This window comes from Triticum dicoccoides, chromosome 1A (assembly GCF_002162155.2).
Source record: "Triticum dicoccoides isolate Atlit2015 ecotype Zavitan chromosome 1A, WEW_v2.0, whole genome shotgun sequence".
NCBI classification, from domain to species: domain Eukaryota; kingdom Viridiplantae; phylum Streptophyta; class Magnoliopsida; order Poales; family Poaceae; genus Triticum; species Triticum dicoccoides.
In genome coordinates this window covers 187159647-187179146 of record NC_041380.1, presented here as the reverse complement: position 1 = coordinate 187179146, position 19500 = coordinate 187159647, and positions in this window count along the sequence as shown.

Here is a 19500-nt window from a genome sequence, read left to right as displayed (position 1 = left end):
TCCAAGATAATCTCACATATCGAGAGTACCCCATTCGTATCCTCGATCAGGCCGAGCGTACCACTCGACGTCATAATATCAAGTTTCTCAAAGTTCAATGGTCGCACCATTCTGAGGATGAAGCAACTTGGGAAAGGGAGGATCGTCTTCGACTCGAGTATCCTGCCTTCTTCCCGGAGGAGCCCAAATCTCGGGACGAGATTCTTTTGAGTGGGGGTGAATTGTCACACCCTAGCTAGTTCATGCATTAGAGTGTTGCATCATGTTTATTCTTTCATCAAAAACCTGAAATGGGGATGACAGAACCCCCAGCCCCCTCTGAAACCAACTAGGGTTTACTAAAAACTTTTTCAATGAACCTGAAATGCCCTTCTAAAATGCCCATCATTTTTGTCTTGGTTCAGAACCTCTGCCAGAAGTGATGCACATTTTCCTAGGTCATCTTAGGGTCTTTGAATTAAATCATAGATATTTGAATTTGGGCATTTAAAATTATATAAAATATTTAAATGCTCAAATATCTCCAAACTAAAATGTTTCATGTTGGAAATAATCCAACTATGGACCAGGAGTAGTTTGGTGATTTTAGGAGTTGCCTAAGTATTTTTATTAATTCAACAAAGTTGCAGAAGTATTAAAAAAATAGAAAACAGGAAAAATAGAAAAACTTACCTGGCGCCCAGCACCCGGCCCACCTGCCGGCCCAGCCCAGCGCCGCTCCAGCGAGCTGCTTGCCGGCCAGGCAGGCAGGCAGGTGCCCGACGGCGACCGCAGCGCGCGCCACGCACCTGCTCGCCGCCTTGCCGCTCCCCTCGCCCGGTGACGTCGTGGATCGCTCCCCCTCTCTTCCCCGAACCTCCCAGACACCCCCTCTCCTCTCCAGCTCCTCCCCCTCGCGCCCCCCAGCCATGGCCGACGCTACCGCCGCCGTGCCTACGTCGTAGCCGTGCTCCCCGCCGCCCGTGCGTCCTCTCGTCGTGTCCAGGAGCTCCGCCGTTGTCCACTTCATCAAGCAAGCCGAGCCCCGAGCGCTCGCAACGCCCGAGTCCACCGCAACGACCTCGCCCGAACCACCGTCGCCGGAGATCCCCTTCAATGCCGTCGTCGCTCCGGTCCGTCCCCGGCCGCACCAAGGGCTTCGTCGAACTCCCCGTGAGCTTAGCCATCTTCCCCTCCCTTCTTTTCTTGCTCCCGAGCCGTGTAGCGACCTCCCGGAGCTCAACCGCACCCACCGCCGCGGAGCTCGTCGCCGACGTGCTCCCGGTCGTCCTCCGGCCACTCCACGGTGTCCATCATACTCACTGCGTCACGTAGCACCTAACTAGCTACTCCCCGCACCTCACCGACCCCTCTTGCGACAAGTTCGACTTCGGCCGAACTCCGGTGGCCGCCAAAGTCGTCGCCGGCGCCAACTCCGGCCACCCCGACCCCAACGGACTCCACCAAGAGCTGCGGTTCATCCTCAGCACCTCTCCGGGGGCCTCCGCGGCTCGTTTGGTTGCCGGAACGGCAAAAACCACTTCCGCCGCCGCGTCGGGCTCGCCGGCGGCTAAACGCCGGTGCAGCCGACCCGGGTTTGACCACGGGTGGGCCCTGGTTGGCTCCCCTGAGTCAATGACAGGTGGGGCCTAGCCCTGTTAACTAATTAGGATTAGTTTAAATTAATTTTAGTTTAACTAATCACACTGACACGCGGGACCCACTGTCAGGTTTGACCCGGACCGTGTCCCGTTGACCTGCTGATGTCACACTGACGTCAGGCTGACGCAGTAATTGATTTTCTGGATTTAATCTAATATAGGAAATTCCAGAATATAGTTTAAATTTCAAAAATTCATAACTTTTATTCTGTAACTCCAAATCAGACAAATTATATATGAAAAATGATTAGAAAAATCCAATCTATCCATCTGTACTATTTTCATGCATGATTAAACAAGTTAACTTGATGTTTAATGCAGAACAAGATATAACACCTTAAAGGGCCATGTATGAGTTTGAAATTTGAATCTTTGGTTCAAATTGGTTCAAACCCTTCTGGTCTTAGTTGCATTAGCCCAACACACTCATATTGCCATGTTTAATGCATGCCTCATATTGTCGCACATTGTTTGGTGATGGTTGTGTATCGGTATTCTTTGCGGCAGGTTCTGCCTCCGAGGAGTACCGTGATTACCCTAACGAAGAACCGTATCAGTGCATCGAACCATCAGGCAAGCAACCAACCATTTGATCATATCGATACAATCCCATGTTCTCGCTCCTGCTCTCTTTTACTGCATTAAGACAACGCGTTTCAAACTGCTGTGTGCTACGGTAGTTGAACCCACTTCCTTTGCATGACCTGTCATTGCCACAGTAACTAGATGAAACCCACTAGCATGTGTAGGAGTTAATTGAGCCATATGTATGTGTTGTTCCTACCTTGCTATGCCTGCTATGCTTAGAGTCGTGTCAGGTCTGGTTCATCTGGGTGATGGGCTAGAGTGAAATGATTATGTCGGTAATGAGAGTGGTGTGGTGAACACGATTTGGTAAAGGTATCGATGAGAGGCCATGTAGGAGTACATGGTGGGTTGTTTCATTGAAGCCGACCTTAAGCACTGAGATCTGTATGTGTGATTTAAGATTCAGCTACTACCATGCGTTGGGCCTGAAACCAACGGACCCTCTCGACTTCTTATTCACCCTAGTTCTCTGTCCAGGAGTTGCAAGTAGTTTTTGGTGTTTGTAGCCTACTGGAGGCCGTGGACAGCGCTGACCGTAGGGGTGGGCTATGATGCAGTAGGTACGTCGCACGGTGTACCGAATACCCGTTAGGTATCTCGGGAACCCTGTTCACATCATTTGGGGCTGTGAGCGAAACCTCGGCCGGATCTCCTCATGGATGGAACCCGAATAGGCAATAAACCTGGACTAGAGGCTTAGGTGATTAGGTAGGTCATGGCCGACACCCACGTTGGGCTTCCGCTTGAAGGTTGCCGAGTACATGTCGCGTAAACGACGGTAAGTGGTGAGAGCGTGTATGAAGAAGTACACCCCTGCAGGGTTATCATGATCTATTCGAATAGCCGCGTCCGCGGTAAAGGACTACTTGGTTGCCTATACAGTTCATAGACAAGTAAATGGAAACTACTAAAAGCCTCAAGATAAGTGTGAGTGCCGAGGATGGCTCTTCCGTAGGAAGACGGAGGTGGATCCTCGGTAGTGTATTGAAGTGGTGAGTAGTGGACTCGTGTGCGCAAAACCATTTCAAGTTGGAGTCTCGTAGGATAGCCTAGCCAAGAGTCAAAGCTGGCTTGCTGCAACAACTCCACCAACCCTTCTTGATAATGTGCATGTATGTAGGATCTGATGTAAGTTTTGCTGAGTACCTTTGTACTCATGTTGCTATAATTTACATTTTTACAGAAGACGCTGCAACCCCTTCTGATGGGTTCTTCGTAGACGTTGACATCAATGAGTAGGCTAAGGCCCAGGTGGTGATCCTGAGCTTGTGAAGGACCACGTAGTACAGCTAGGCTTTCCAAGCCTCTTCTATTTTACTAGTTGTCTGTACAAAGACAAGCTACTTCCGCTGCTGGTTTGTATGACTGTATGACTTGAATGCTGGGTCGTGTGACCCGAACTTGTGTGTATGATTATGTATCGCTCTCTGAGCCTTAAATAAAGTACTTGTGTCATAGAGTCATGTTGTGATGCCTTGTTGTATTTGCACATATCGAGCATAGTGTGTGTATGATTGAAATGCTTGGTATGTGTGGGATCTGACTATCTAGTTGTTTATCTTTAGTAGCCTCTCTTACTGGGAAATGTCTCCTATTGTTTCCACCGAGCCATGGTAGCTTGCTACTGCTCCGGAACACTTAGGCTGGCCGGCATGTGTCCTTCTTCGTTCCTGTGTCTGTCCCTTCGGGGAAATGTCACGCATTGAGTACCGGAGTCCTGTTAGCCCGCTACAGCCCGGTTTACCGGAGTCCTGCTAGCCCAGTGCTATAGCCCAGACCCACTTGATGATGACCGACACGTTCGAAGCTGGGTCATGGATGCCTGTCCCTGTAAGTCTGTGCCACTTTGGGTTTACAACTAGTCATGTCAGCCCGGGCTCCTTATCATATGGATGCTAGCGACACTATCATATGCGTGAGCCAAAAGGCGCAAACGGTCCCGGGAAAAGGTAAGGCGACACCCGTGGGGATACCGTGTGTGAGGCCGCAAAGTGATATGAGGTGTTACAAGCTAGATCGATGTGACATCGAGTCGGGGTCCTGACAGGAAGTTAGTCTTTTATTGTTTCCGAAAGAGCATTGATGGCAAGACACACGAAACAAAAGCTGAAAGCTCACAACATTGTACAATTTCATGTCGCTGGAAAATTATTTGTATAGTACGTCAATTATGTAAACAAATGCTGGAAGCTTGATAGCATTGCACAAAATTATACTCCTTCGTTCCTAAATATTTGTCTTTTCACAAATTTCAAATGGGCGTATGTCGGAGGGAGGAGTAGTATGAAGGTGCAAAACCAAGTACGCATATGGCCAGTCGGTCAATGCACCCCTCTTGGCATATCACTGACATGTGGGACCAGAGTGTGAGCAAACCGATCTCAATTGACGGAAAAATGGCCAACCCGCCGTTCCTTGAGAGAGACGAGGAGCGAGAACACACAGACGGGCTCGCACAGAGGCCAAGATATATTCGAGCATGGTTGATCGATATCATCATTACATGTTGGACTGTCGTTTTCCGCCCTTCTCCAGAATAAATGTGTACTTTATCAAAGATTAAGAAAAATAAGAGTACAGAGGCTCCACCATGCGGTTCTAGTAGTAGTACTACCCGTACTACTAAACCTTGCGCTTGGCTCTTCACCTCTTCGTGAAGTCGAACAATGATGGTACTCCGCATGTTCGGTATTACAGTGTATGCCTCTGGCAATCTGACACCGAATGAATTGATGCATGTCCACCGCCTGGGCGAGGGTACGTTGCATTAGTCAAAAGGCGTAAGCGAGCTTCACCTTGTTCTGCGAGTTGACGGGACACACCAACAAGTAGTGCTAGTCCATAGTCCCTCCTTTCCGGTTAATATGGCTTAATCTTTTTTGCAGGTAAATGAGAGAGCTTTATTCATATATAAGCATTCTTAGGACGATCAGCCAAGACACTAGTCACTAGGAAGCGAGGTACCCCGCAAAAAACGAAGTAGGAAGCCAGGTGTTTCATCAAGCCAGCTCTCGGCCACATTCAAAGTGCAGCAAGCACGGTTCACGCAAAGATGTGCCGCAAGGTTTGCTGACCTGTTTACATGCTGGATAACAAAAAAAGAGGAAATATTACCGAGCGCTCCTATTTGTAACAGGATATGAGCCAGAATTAAGCGAGAATTGTGGTGAGTGTTCCATGCAATCAACTTCCATTATCACATGCGAGAACCCTCGAAGAGAACCAAATGTGTTGAAGATTGCTTTACCACATTTTAAAAATATAATAAGAGTGCAGAAGCTCCTCCATCTGGTTCCTAGTACTACCTCTATAGATTATAGTAGTAGTACTAGTACTAGTAAACTTTGCGCTTGGCTGTTCGCCTCTTCGGGAAGTGCAACAATAGTAGTACTACTAGTATAGTGTATGCTTCTGGCAATCTGACACCGATTTAACTGTTGCACGTCCACCGCCTCAGCGAAGGACAACTTGCATTAGTCAAAAGTTTCTCCTTGTCCTGCGAGCCATAGCGCGCAAGCTTCTCCCGTCCTGCAAGCTTCTCCTCGTTCGGCAAGTTGACGGGACACATCAAAGCAATGCTAGTCCATACTACATCCTCTCTGGTTAATATGGCTCAATTTCAAACGAGATAAATACACTGTCAGTCACTATATATATTTGTAAAAATACAGTTAGTGGACTTCATAATACGCTCATTAGGCTCAATATATGCATTTTCTGGTGTTTATACGGTCACTAGCTCACCCTGGCTAATTATGTGTGTGCATACACGTGTAGGTTGAGCACTTGAGTGTGACCGTGTGTGTTCCGTCGGGTGCTCGGACATGCATGCATTAGGGCGTCGCGCATGTTTTTGCGTCCATGTGTACGTGTGACTGTTGCATACACGTAGGGGGAGTACATGTAGGGGCCACTACAGGAGCAGTAAAATCACACAGTAAGTTATTCGGAAGAAGCAACCATCATTTCACTCTTCAATGACACGTACGCAATATAAAATGGTGGATATGGAGAGAAAAAGAAAACCACTATATATACACTAGCAGGAGCCTAAGCTACAAGCCTGCTTGCTTGGGTTGCTCTCTTCACAAGCATAGAACAACGGTGGCCACACCGTGGGTCACATATCCGACCTGATCCCGCAGCTGGGGGAAGGGAACAATGTTGTGCGTAGACGCGGTCGACATCGGCTGGGGAGAAAATCCATAGTCGGTGCATCCCAATCGGGGGTCACCGCGGTATGGGCTGATGCCGCGTCTCAACCGCTTTTCTAGCTACAGCCCGATGTCCCAGGTAGTCCATCTTCCTTTTAGAGCCGACTTACTCCACTGCTGCAGCTCCCCACGTAGCTCCATCACCATGTCGCTTTGTTGGTAGAAAATGAATGAAAATGGAGTGGAAAGTTTCTGTTTTTCCGGAGAAAAAATGGAAATGGAGAGAAACCAACATTCTGTTTCGTTGGATCGCACCATCGAGCAAAACCAACGTTTAAATCACATCTTTCGTGTTCGTGTCTCACCCTCCTCCAGGGCTCGACCCCACACGGTCGCTCGGCATGCCACTCACCACAAACCGAGTATACGATAACTTTCCCACCTGCTTGTCGATGGATCGCACCATGGAGTACTAGTACTACTGGAAGAGATTGACAAGTTGGGGAGGACAACTAGCTATAGCACGGACTCCCAAGAACTTTATAAATGCATGTTGTGGCCGGCTATTGCGACCTTTGAACGCAGAGTAGTCGCGTGTACCAGGAAGCGGCGCGGGCGGCGCTCTCTCGATCGGCGCGCCACTTCAATGCCGGTACCAGTGAGAGGTCGCGTCCGCTCTGGCCGGGCATGAATGCGGCACTGACCGTTTCGGGCGGGAAGCACGCGCGGGTGATGAAGAGGTTTCGGGTTGGTCAGGAGCGGCCGTGGCAGCGGTCCGGACGCCCGTAAACAAGAAATGTTGTACATTAATATTGCCGCGTATATAATTAACAACAAAAATGATGTGCCAGTTGGACAAATATGATTGGAGATGGAGATGGAAATTGAATTTTATGTAAACACGGATATGATGTCCATGTCTATGTGTGTGTGCGCGACGACTCTCGCGACCTAGAAGTGGGGGCGTGTTTTTGATCGAGTTTTCTTTCTTGGTACGTTAAAAATTTGTCCGCCAGTTTTTGTTTCTTTTTTCCGGGAACGCACGTATTCTATTTTAAAACCACTTCTATGGAGATATTTTTTTACTCCATTATAGCCTCTTGTTTGATAGAATTTCTTGTGCCTTGCTCTCTCACCCTCTCCATATCAAAACAAGATGACAGTGTGCACACTATCTCTCCGATACGTCTCCAACGTATCTATAATTTTTTATTGCTCCATGCTATATTATCTACTTCTTTAGACATTATTGGGCTTTATTGTCCACTTTAATATTATTTTTGAGACTAACCTATTAACCGGAGGCCCAGCCCAGAATTGTTGTTTTTTGTCTGCTTTAGGGTTTCGAAGAAAAGGAATATCAAACGGAGTCCAAACGGAATGAAACCTTTGGAAACGTGATTTTCTCATCAGATAAGATCCAGGAGACTTGGACCCTGCGTCAAGAAAGCCACGAGGTGGTCACGAGGGTGGAGGGCGCCCCCCCTAGGGTGCACCCCTTGCCTCATGGGCACCTCGAAGCTCCACCGATGTACTTCTTCCCCCTATATATATCCACGTACCGCCAAACAATCGGGGACGGAGCCAAAAATCTAATTCCACCGCCGCAACTTTCTGTATCCACGAGATCCCATCTTGGGGCCTGTTCCGGAGCTCTGTCGGAGGGGGCATCGATCACGGAGGGCTTCTACATCATCATCCAAGCCCCTCTGATGAATTGTGAGTAGTTTACTTCATACCTACGGGTCCATAGTTAGTAGCTAGATGGCTTCTTCTCTCTTTTTGGATCTCAATACAAAGTTCTCCCCCTCTCTCGTGGAGATCTATTCGATGTAATGTTCTTTTTGCGGTGTGTTTGTTGAGATTGATGAATTGTGGGTTTATGATCAAGTCTATCTATGAATAATATTTGAATCTTCTCTGAATTATTTTATGTATGATTGGTTATCTTTGCAAGGCTCTTCGAATTATCAGTTTGGTTTGGCCTACTAGATTGGTTGTTCTTGCCATTTGGGTTCGATCTTGCGGTGTCCTTTCCCAGTAACAGAAGGGGCAGCAAGGCACGTATTGTATCGTTGCCATCGAGGATAACAAGATGGGTTTTTTATCAAATTGCATGAAACTATCCATCTACATCATGTCATCTTGCTTAAGGCATTACTCTGTTTTTAACTTAATACTCTAGATGCATGCTGGATAGAGGTCGATGAGTGGAGTAATAGTAGTAGATGTAGAATCATTTCAGTCTACTTGTCTCGGATGTGATGCCTATATACATGATCATACCTAGATATTCTCATAACTATGTTGAATTCTGTCAATTGCTCAACAGTAATTTGTTCACCCACCGTAGAATACTTATGGTCTTGAGAGAAGCCACTAGCGAAACCTATGGCCCCCGGGTCTCTTTCTCATCATATCAATCTTCATCACTTTATTATTGCTTTGCCTTTACTTTGCTTTTACTTTTTACTTTTGCATCTCTATACCAAAAATACCAAAAATATTATTTATCATCTGTATCAGATCTCACTTTTGTAAGTGATCATGAAGGGATTGACAACCCCTAAGCACGTTTGTTGCGTTGAGCTATTGTTTTTGTGTAGGTACAAGGGACTCGAGCGTAGCCTCCTACTGGATTGATACCTTGGTTCTCAAAAGCTGAGGGAAATACTTACGCTACTTTTCTGCATCATCCCTTCCTCTTCGGGTAAATCCAACGCAGTGCTCAAGAGGTAGCAAGAATAATTTCTGGCACCGTTGCTGGGGAGTCTGCGCAAAAGTCAATATACCAAGTACCCATCACAATCCCTATCGCGCGCATTACATTATTTTCCATTTGCCTCTCGTTTATCCTCCCTCTCTTTCTCTATTTGCCTTTTTTGCCCGTTTTCTTTTTGTTTGCTCGTATGGTTGGAATAGTTGTTTATTTATTACTAAACAGAGAACCTAAGATCTATGGATCCTCATCCACTTGCTAATCTTTTTAAGAGATCCAATTATGATGAACCAATTGCTAGTGAGTTTTGTGCACTAGATTATCTTTATGAGGTTTTGCTTGAAATTCGTGAATCTGAAAAGTGTGATGAATTACTTTATGAAGTGATTAACGATATATCATTGAATACAAAGCATGATTGCAATGATGATAGTATCAATTCTATGAATGTCAATTGTGCTAATAATATGCAAAACCCGAAGCTTGGGGATGCTAGTTTTACTATGTCCTCTACTTGTTGCAATGATCATGATTGGGGTGATTCTTCTTTTGATCTTGAAAATTTATTTAAACCCCATGATGAATATGATATTGATTATAATGTTTGCAATAATATTAAAAGTGGGTTTGGAAAGGTCATGACTTTAGTTAATGTTAATCCCACTATTTTGGAAGATTGTCAACTTTGCATACATGTGGATCCTGTTAAGAATATATTTTGTGATACCTATATTGTTTAATTTGCTTATGATCCTACATGTAATTACTATGAGATAGGAAAATATGGTTTTAGAATTTTTCATGTTACTAAATTACCTCTCGTTATGTTGAGATTGCTATTGTTTCTTTCCGCTTCCTTGCATATGCTAGTTTTTGCTTGCTATGATAATTTGTTTGCCTTTAAGATGCCTATGCATAGGAAGTATGTTAGACTTAGATGTGTTTGTCACATGCTTTATGATGCTTCTTTTGTGCTTCAATTCTTCTCTTTCTTGTGAGCATCATTAAAATTACCAATGCCTAGCTATAAGGCTTTAAAGAAAAGCGCTTGTTGGGAGACAACCCAATATTTTTCCTTGCTGTTATTCAATAAATAATTTACCTAGCCTATGTTTTGGTTATGTTTTTTTGTGTTTAGTTAGTGTTTGTGCCAAGTAGAAACGTTGGGAAGACTTGGGGAAAGTCTTGTTGAACTTGCTGTAAAAAACAGAAACTTTAGCGCTCACGAGAACTGCTGTCAGTTTTATGGGGAAAGTCTTGTTGAACTTGCTGTAAAAAACAGAAACTTTAGCCCTCACGAGAACTGCTGTCAGTTTTATTTGGAAAGTGATATTTAGTTAATTATTTTTGAAGATGATTAATAGATAAATTACCCACGTCTAGCAATTTATGTTAGAATTTTTGTGATTCCAGATCTTGCGCTAGCTACAGATTACTACAGACTGTTCTGTTTTTGACAGATTCTGTTTTTCGTGTGTTGTTTGCTTATTTTGATGAATCTCTGGCTAGTAAAATAGTTTATAAACCATAGAGAAGTTGGAATACAGTAGGTTTAACACCAATATAAGTAAAGAATGAGTTAATTACATTACCTTGAAGTGATCTTTTGTTTTCTTTCGCTAAGGGAGCTCACGAGATCTTCTGCTTTAAGTTTTGTGTTGTGAAGTTTTCAAGTTTTGGGTAAAGATTTGATGGATTATGGAACGAGGAGTGGCAAGAGCCTAAGCTTGGGGATTCCCATGGCACCCCCAATATGATCTAAGGACACCTAAAAGCCAAAGCTTGGGGATGCCCCGGAAGGCATCCCCTCTTTCGTCTATTTCTATCGGTAACTTTACTTGGAGCTATATTTTTATTCACCACATGATATGTGTTTTGCTTGGAGCATCTTTTATGATTTGGGTCTTTGCTTGTTAGTTTACCAGAAGCATCCTTGCTGTATACACCTTTTGAGAGAGCCATACATGATTTGGAATTTGATAGAATACTCTATGTGCTTCACTTATATCTTTTGAGCTTTATAGTTTTGCTCTAGTGCTTCACTTATATCTTTTAGAGCAAGGTGGTGGATTTGTTTTATAGAAACTATTGATCTCTCATGCTTCACTTAGATTATTTTGAGAGTCTTAATAGCATGGTAATTTGCTTAAAATCTTAATATGCTTGGTATGCAAGATTAATAATAAAACTTTTGTATGAGTGTGTTGAATACTAAGAAAAGTTTGATGCTTGATGATTGTTTTGAGATATGGAGGCAATAATATCAAACTCATGCTAGTTGAGTAGTTGTGAAATTGAGAAATACTTGTGTTGAAGTTTGCAAGTCCCGTAGCATGCACGTATAGTAAACGTTATGCAACAAATTTGAAACATGAGGTGTTATTCGATTGTCTTCCTTATGAGTGGCGGTCGGGGATGAGCGATGGTCTTTTCGTACCAATCTATCCCCCTAGGAGCATGCACGTAGTGCCGAGGTTTTTGATGACTTGTAGATTTTGGCAATAAGTATGTGAGTTCTTTATGACTAATGTTGAGTCCATGGATTATACGCACTCTCACCCTTTCATCCTTGCTAGCCTCTTCGGTACCATGCATTGCCCTTTCTCACACTGAGAGTGGCGCAAACTTCCCCGGTGCATCCAAACCCCGTGATATGATACGCTCTTTCACACATAAACCTCCTTATATCTTCCTTAAAACAGCCACCATACCTACCTATTATGGCATTTCCATAGCCATTCTGAGATATATTGCATTGCAACTTTCCATCATTCCGTTCATCATGACACATTCATCAGTGTCATATCGCTTAGCACGATCATGTAGTTGGCATAGTATTTGTGGCAAAGCCACCGTTCATAATTATTTCATACATGTCACTCTTGATTCATTGCATATCCCGGTACACCGCCGGAGGCATTCATATAGAGTCATCTTTGTTCTAGTATCGAGTTGTAATCATTGAGTTGTAAATAAATAGAAGTGTGATGATCATCATTATTAGAGCATTGTCCCAAGTGAGGTATAAAAAAAAGAGGAAGGCCATAGAAAAAAAGAAGGCCCAAAAAAGGCCATAAAAAAGAGAAGGCCCCAACAAAATGAGCGAAAAAGAGAGAAGGGACAATGTTACTATCCTTTTACCACACTTGTGCTTCAAAGTAGCACCATGATCTTCATAGTAGAGAGTCTCTCATGTTATCCCTTTCATATACTAGTGGGAATTTTTCATTATAGAACTTGGCTTGTATATTCCAACAATGGGCCTCCTCAAGTGCCCTAGGTCTTCATGAGCAAGCAAGTTGGATGCACACCCACTAGTTTCTTTTGTTGAGCTTTCATACATTTATAGCTCTAGTGCATCCGTTGCATGTCAATCCCTACTCCTTGCATTAACATCAATCGGTGGGCATCTCCATAGCTCATTGATTAGCCTCGTTGAAGTGAGACTTTCTCCTTTTTTGTCTTCTCCACATAACCCCCCTCATTATATTCTATTCCACCCATAGTGCTATGTCCATGGCTCGCGCTCATATATTGCGTGAAAGTTTATAGGTTTGAGATTACTAAAGTATGAAACAATTGCTTGGCTTCTCATCGGGGTTGTGCATGATGATAGCATTCTTGTGTGACGAAAAATGAAACATGACTAAACTATATGATTTTGTAGGGATGAACTTTCTTTGGCCATGTTATTTTGAGAAGACATAATTTCTTAGTTAGTATGCTTGAAGTATTAACATTTTTATGTCAATATGAACTTTTGTCTTGAATCTTTCGGATCTGAATATTCATACCACAATTAAGAAGAATTACACTAAAATTATGCCAAGTAGCACTCCGCATCAAAAATTCTCTTTTTATTATTTACCTACTCGAGGACGAGCAGGAATTAAGCTTGGGGATGCTTGATACGTCTCCAACGTATCTATAATTTTTGCTTGCTGCATGCTATATTATCTACTGTTTTAGACATTATTGGGCTTTATTATCCACTTTTATATTATTTTTGGGACTAACCTATTAACCAGAGGCCCAGCCCAGAATTGTTGTTTTTTGCCTATTTTAGGGTTTCGAAGAAAAGGAATATCAAACGGAGTCCAAATGGAATGAAACCTTTGGAAACGTGATTTTCCCATCAGATAAGATCTAGGAGACTTGGACCCTCCGCCAAGAAAGCCACGAGGTGGTCACGAGGGTGGAGGGCGCCCCCCCCCCTCTAGGGCGCGCCCCCTGCCTCGTGGGCCCCTCAAAGCTCCACCAACGTACTTCTTCCTCCTATATATATCCATGTACCCCCCAAACGATCGGAGATGGAGCCAAAAACCTAATTCCACCGCCGCAACTTTCTGTATCCACGAGATCCCATCTTGGGGCCTGTTCCGGAGCTCCGCCGGAGGGGCATCGATCACAAAGGGCTTCTACATCATCATCCAAGCCCCTCCATAGTTAGTAGCTAGATGGCTTCTTCTCTCTTTTTGGATCTCAATACCAAGTTCTCCCCCTCTTTCGTGGAGATCTATTTGATGTAATCTTCTTTTTGCGATGTGTTTGTTGAGATCGATGAATTGTGGGTTTATGATCAAGTCTATCTATGAATAATATTTGAATCTTCTCTGAATTCTTTTATGTACGATTGGTTATCTTTGCAAGTCTCTTCGAATTATCAGTTTGGTCTGGCCTACTAGATTGGTTGTTCTTGCCATGGGAGAAGTGCTTAGCTTTGGGTTTGATCTTGCGGTGTCCTTTCCCGGTGACAGAAGAGGCAGCAAGGCACGTATTGTATCGTTGCCATCGAGGATAACAAGATGGGTTTTTTATCATATTGCATGAAACTATCCCTCTACATCATGTCATCTTGCTTAAGGCGTTACTCTGTTTTTAACTTAATACTCTAGATGCATGCTGGATACGGTCGATGAGTGGAGTAATAGTAGTAGATGCAGAATCGTTTCGTTCTACTTGTCTCGGACGTGATGCCTGTATACAAGATCATACCTAGATATTCTCATAACTATGCTCAATTCTATCAATTGCTCAACAGTAATTTGTTTACCCACCGTTGAATACTTATGCTCTTGAGAGAAGCCACTAGTGAAACCTATGGCCCCCGGATCTCTTTCTCATCATATCAATCTTCATCACTTTATTATTGCTTTGCTTTTACTTTGCTTTTACTTTTTACTTTTGCATCTCTATACCAAAAATATTATTTATCATCTCTATCAGATCTCACTTTCGTAAGTGACCGTGAAGGGATTGACAACCCCTAAGCGTGTTGGTTGTGTTGAGCTAATGTTTTTGTGTAGGTACAAGGGACTCGAGCGTAGCCTCCTACTGGATTGATACCTTGGTTCTCAAAAACTAAGGGAAATACTTACACTACTTTGCTGCATCATCACTTCCTCTTCGGGGAAATCCAAAGCAATGCTCAAGAGGTAGCACTCTCTCCTCACCGATGCTCACAGATCCGGCTGAATCCCGTCCGATGCGGGAGGTGAGGAGGTGCAGCGTTGATGTTGTCGCTGTCGGCGATGGAGGAAGCTGATGCGCACTGTCCTCTCGGAGTCGGCACTGCACGGACGAAGATCCTCCGCGCCCTTGTTCACTGCCGCCGTGTGGGTAGATCCCGCCCACCCGCCTAAGCGACATCTCGCCCACCTGAGGTATAACTTCTTGTACTGGTCCAGCTCCCCAGGTCGCTGCATGCGGGTTTTCTTCTATGCGACTACTCCCCAGCTCCCCATGTATAGTAGCTAGCGTTCCTCGGCTGGTCCAACATCACCTACTATTATAGAGGAAATGCCACTCGAAAAGTTGTCCTGATTTATGCCTCGGTGGAGGTATACGTTTTGTTTCGACAAAAAGTACATGGTGGTTGTGTGGTCATTGTCCATATGCTCCTATTGCTGCTGCTAATCTAATAGTATCACTGGTTAAATGAAGAAATGTTTTTTCTCGGGTATCCTGGTTTAGTTCCCATCAAGATAATCATGATGCTTCTGTTTGTTGGTGTACTTTTCATAATTCTTATTGACAATTGAGATTTCATTGTTAATCTTGTAAAACAAAGTGACAACACTATATCCCTTTTTTATATTTTTGGAAACAGCGATGCGTATCTCCATACCCGCGCATGTCTTCCTCAATTTTAGTGGAACTACACAAAATTGGGTGGCCATTGTTGTTCCGCCTCACTGTCCTCTGCCACGTGGTTCTTCCTTCCTCGAGCTTGACTACTGAGAAGAAACAGACCACAGTGAGGATTTGTCGAACTTCATAGGTGCCTCACCCAAACTTGATGCCAAATGGATGATGCATCACCACGATGACCTATCGATGCTCATGGTTGCGTCGGCTGGTGAAGCTGATCGGTTTTCAATGAAAAACAAGATGTCTTCCATCGGTGCTCTTTGCTTGTTACCCACAAAGATGATATCCTCCGTCAGTTCACCTTGGTTGCAATCCACTGCCGGCTACGCTTTTCTCTTTCACCCAGCGCCTTTACGGGAGGGCCATCGACCCCTTCTTCCTCGCTGCCGTACGTAGTGTGGGCAGATCCAACCTCCCGCCGCATGCCTTGCCACACCCCGATGACCCTAAGGTATAAGTTTCTTTGAAACCGTCATTGGTCTAGATGCATGCTGATCTGTTTTGATTCTGTAGTCGAATCTAGGTCTTGGTTCAAAGAGGAAAGAAGGGTGCTGTGGGGTGGAGCATAAATCTAGGATGTGGTTCAATGAGGAAAGGAGGGAGGGAAAGTAGTATAGACTAGCTATCCAGCCGCTTTGTTGGTCGAAAAGGGAAAAAGGGGGTAACACAGTACACACATCTGTAAGGAACCCAACTCTTTGTTGAAAAGAGAAATAAACTGGGGTGTCGGGTAGTTTGTGCAAGACTAGATTTGCTGCCCTCACATCGGAAAAAGTTTCAAAGAGAACAATTATGGGACCAACATAGATATGCTGCTTGGCTACATACTCTGCATCACCCATTTATACGTATGGACGCACATGGTGCTGGCATGTCCCATGTCCCATCCACATGATCGTGTAGTATGTTTTGAGATGTTGTGCTACTTGTATTGTTATTGTTTTAAATAAATGTTGAATTGAAGCTATTGTATTTTAAGCAATGCCACTCTCAGAATTAACTACTGAACTACTTTAAGAGAAATTCTCTGTTAATATGAATCAATGCAACCGTTTTAGAAATGCTACTGTCCTATACTTTGTTTTCCATGAAGATAAGGTAGATGCTTCTTTTTGTGGCCGCATGTTTCATCCTCCTTTATTGGCAGTAATTGTTTCCTTTTTTTGCCTCTGTTAAATCAGGGATATCTATTCAACTTGTTGCTATAGAAAACTTAAATGTCTCACCGGCGACTTTACTTGATTTCAGAGTAACAACACAAAACGAGATTGGATTTCCTATTCGTGTTGGCAGATTCATACGTGATCTTGTGTGCGTCATGACAGGTTGGTACTTGCCTTCATGCACATGATCGTGGAGTGTGTTTTGATATGTTGTGCTACTTGTATTCGTACTGTTTTAAATAAATGTTGAATTGAAGCTATTGTATTTCTGTCTTTTCCCATTAAGTAGTGAACAAAAATGGGACCAACCCAGACATTATGCTTGTTGCTTTGTTACAACAAACCCAGAACATGTTGTTGTTGTGCCCACTCTCCCCTGGAACTGTTTATGCTTTTTGTTAATCTAATGCCGCTAGTAAAATTAAGCAATGCCATTCTCAGAATTAACTATTGAATCTTATTTCAAAACTGCAACACTTGTTAGGGATTGGCTGGATTACCATTTTTGTGGCCGCATGTTTCATCCTCCTTTATTGGCCAGTAATTTATTCCTGTTTTGCCTGTGTTAAAACAGGGATATCTATTCAACTTGTTGCTATTGCGACATTTTGCTTCGCCTAATTTTGGTGGAACAGCACAAAATGAGACCGGATTTCCATATATGTGTTGAGATATCTTTTAGATCCACCTCAGGCATTGTTTCAAATCTTGGTCTTGAAAGGTCAGTACCTAGTTTCCTCAGAATTAACTACTAAATCTTAGTTCAAAACTTCAACACTTGTTAGGGATCGGCGGGAGTACCATTTCTGTTATGGATCGGCCGGAGTACATGTTTAAGAAATGTATTGTTTAGATAATGTCTCTGTTATTATATATCAGTTACAGTGTTTTACAAATGGTACTATCCCGCTTTGTAGTTCTTTCTACATGTTTAACCAAGGTATTGTTAAGATAATGTCTGTGTTAAAATGAATCAGTCGCATTGTTTTAGGAATGATACTTTTCTGCTTTGTCGGTCTTTACACATGTTGAAACAAGGCATTGTTAAGATAATGTCTCAGTTAATATGAATGAATCACACTGATTGAGAATTGCTACTCTCCTGTTTTGTTTCCCATTAAGATAAGGTAGATCAATAGATGTTTTTCTTCTGGGAGTACAAGTCATCAACCATTATTTCTCAGTAATTGTTTCCCTTATACCTTCTGTTTCTTACAGGGATATCAAAATTAAAGCTTGGTTTTATTCCGACTTTGATTTTAGTTGAACTGCACAAAAGGAGCCAATGTGTCTAAGGCAAACTGCTGCATTAGTGGGTCCCGTTGGTCTTGTCACTTTGCAGAAAGAAGCAGTCACTGTTTGCTCTACATTACACAAGGAATGATCGCGAAGATTTACAGAGTATTAGTAGATGCTGGTGATATGACTAGTCTGCAGATATTGGCTGCTTTACTTGTGGTTCGGAGGACACTGGGTAAACAAGTGCCCAAACAAGTACCAAGAAGCCAGGACAGGACTCCAACTCTGTCAATGTCACTCTAAGCAATAATGATGGGGCATCTGGGTATGGTAATCTGTTTACCGTACATTCAGTTTGTTAGTCAACCGATTGGTGGGTTGACACAAGGGCCAATATTCATGTGTGTGCTGATGTGTCTTTGTTTTCTGGCAGCATATAAATAGGAAATCCATAGGGATGCTTAGCTTGATTTTAGTGGAACTGCACAAAATGTTCAGATGGTTCGTGTCCTCCATAATAATACTTCATCATGCACAATACATCGAATGGTTCTCTAATCATTCGTCGTCACCTTGAGCCATCGGACTATCAGATGACAAACTGATGACAAACCCTGCCCGTTCCACAATCATAGGCATTACATATATTGAGTGGGAAAAGCTTGTCAAAGTTGACATTAGTTTAATATATTGGAATTTGAAAACCTTGTCAATTTTTGCTGATTGATGTTAGCCAGAAGACATGCATTTGATATTTTTGAGTGGGACGCCTGTCACACCCTAGCTAGTCATGCATTAGAGTGTTGCATCATGTTTACTCTTTCATCAGAAACTTGAAATGGGGATCTGTGAAACCCTCAGAATCATTTTGAAAATGATCCAAATAAAAATTTCTCCAAAAGGGTCCAAGAAAATGCTCATGTTGCTCTCTGAAAGTATTGGACAGAGATAAAAATCAAACCAATATTTTTAGTGGCTCATGGACATTTATTTTGGGCATTTGGAATTAAGGCATAAATATTTGCATTGGAAATATATTTCTATATATATGAAATATGGTCCAAATATTATGCCAATACTAAAGGAGCTCTGGAATAATATATCTAGCCCCTGCAAAAATTGGCATAAGTTAAATAAATGATTTAATATATTATTTAAATCAAAACAAATGTCAGAAATTAGAAAACAGAAAAGAAATAAAAGGGAGAAGCTTACCTGGGCTCCTCCCTGTGCAGCCCATCCAGCTGGCCGGCCCAGCCAGCAGGCGGCCCAGCCCGCCTCCCTCCTCTGTCGTCTTCGTCCCGACAGAGGGAGGGGAGTGTGGCCGGCGCGCGCGCCCGCCACCGCGCCACGCCACCTCTCTCCCTGCTTGCCTGCCCTCCCCTCCTCGCTCGATGCCCCGGACGACGCCACGCCTCCCCCCTGCTCTCTCTCACTCTCCCCCGGCTCTCCCCTCCTCTCCCTCGCTCTCTCTCTCACACGGCCGAACACCACCGTCGCCGCCGTTCGCCATAGCAGCCATCTCCGGCCACCCCTCGCTCCCCCGACTAGCTCAGAAGCTCCGCCACAACCCCCTCTTCTTCCCCACCGCTCCACGGGCCTTCGGAAGCCCTGCATCGCCGCCACGTCGCCGTTCCCCTCTTCGGGCTCCGACCATCATCGCCGACGAATTCGCCGTCTCCAGCGCGTCTCCGAGCCCGCTTCGACGCCCACTGCAACCGCGGTGAGCCCCCGAGTCGTTTCCCCCTTCTTCCCGGGTCTCTTTCGACCTCTAGGCCTTAGCCCCACCTTGGCCGAGAGCTCCACGCCGCCGGCGATGTCGCCGTCGTGGCCACGGTCACCGTAGC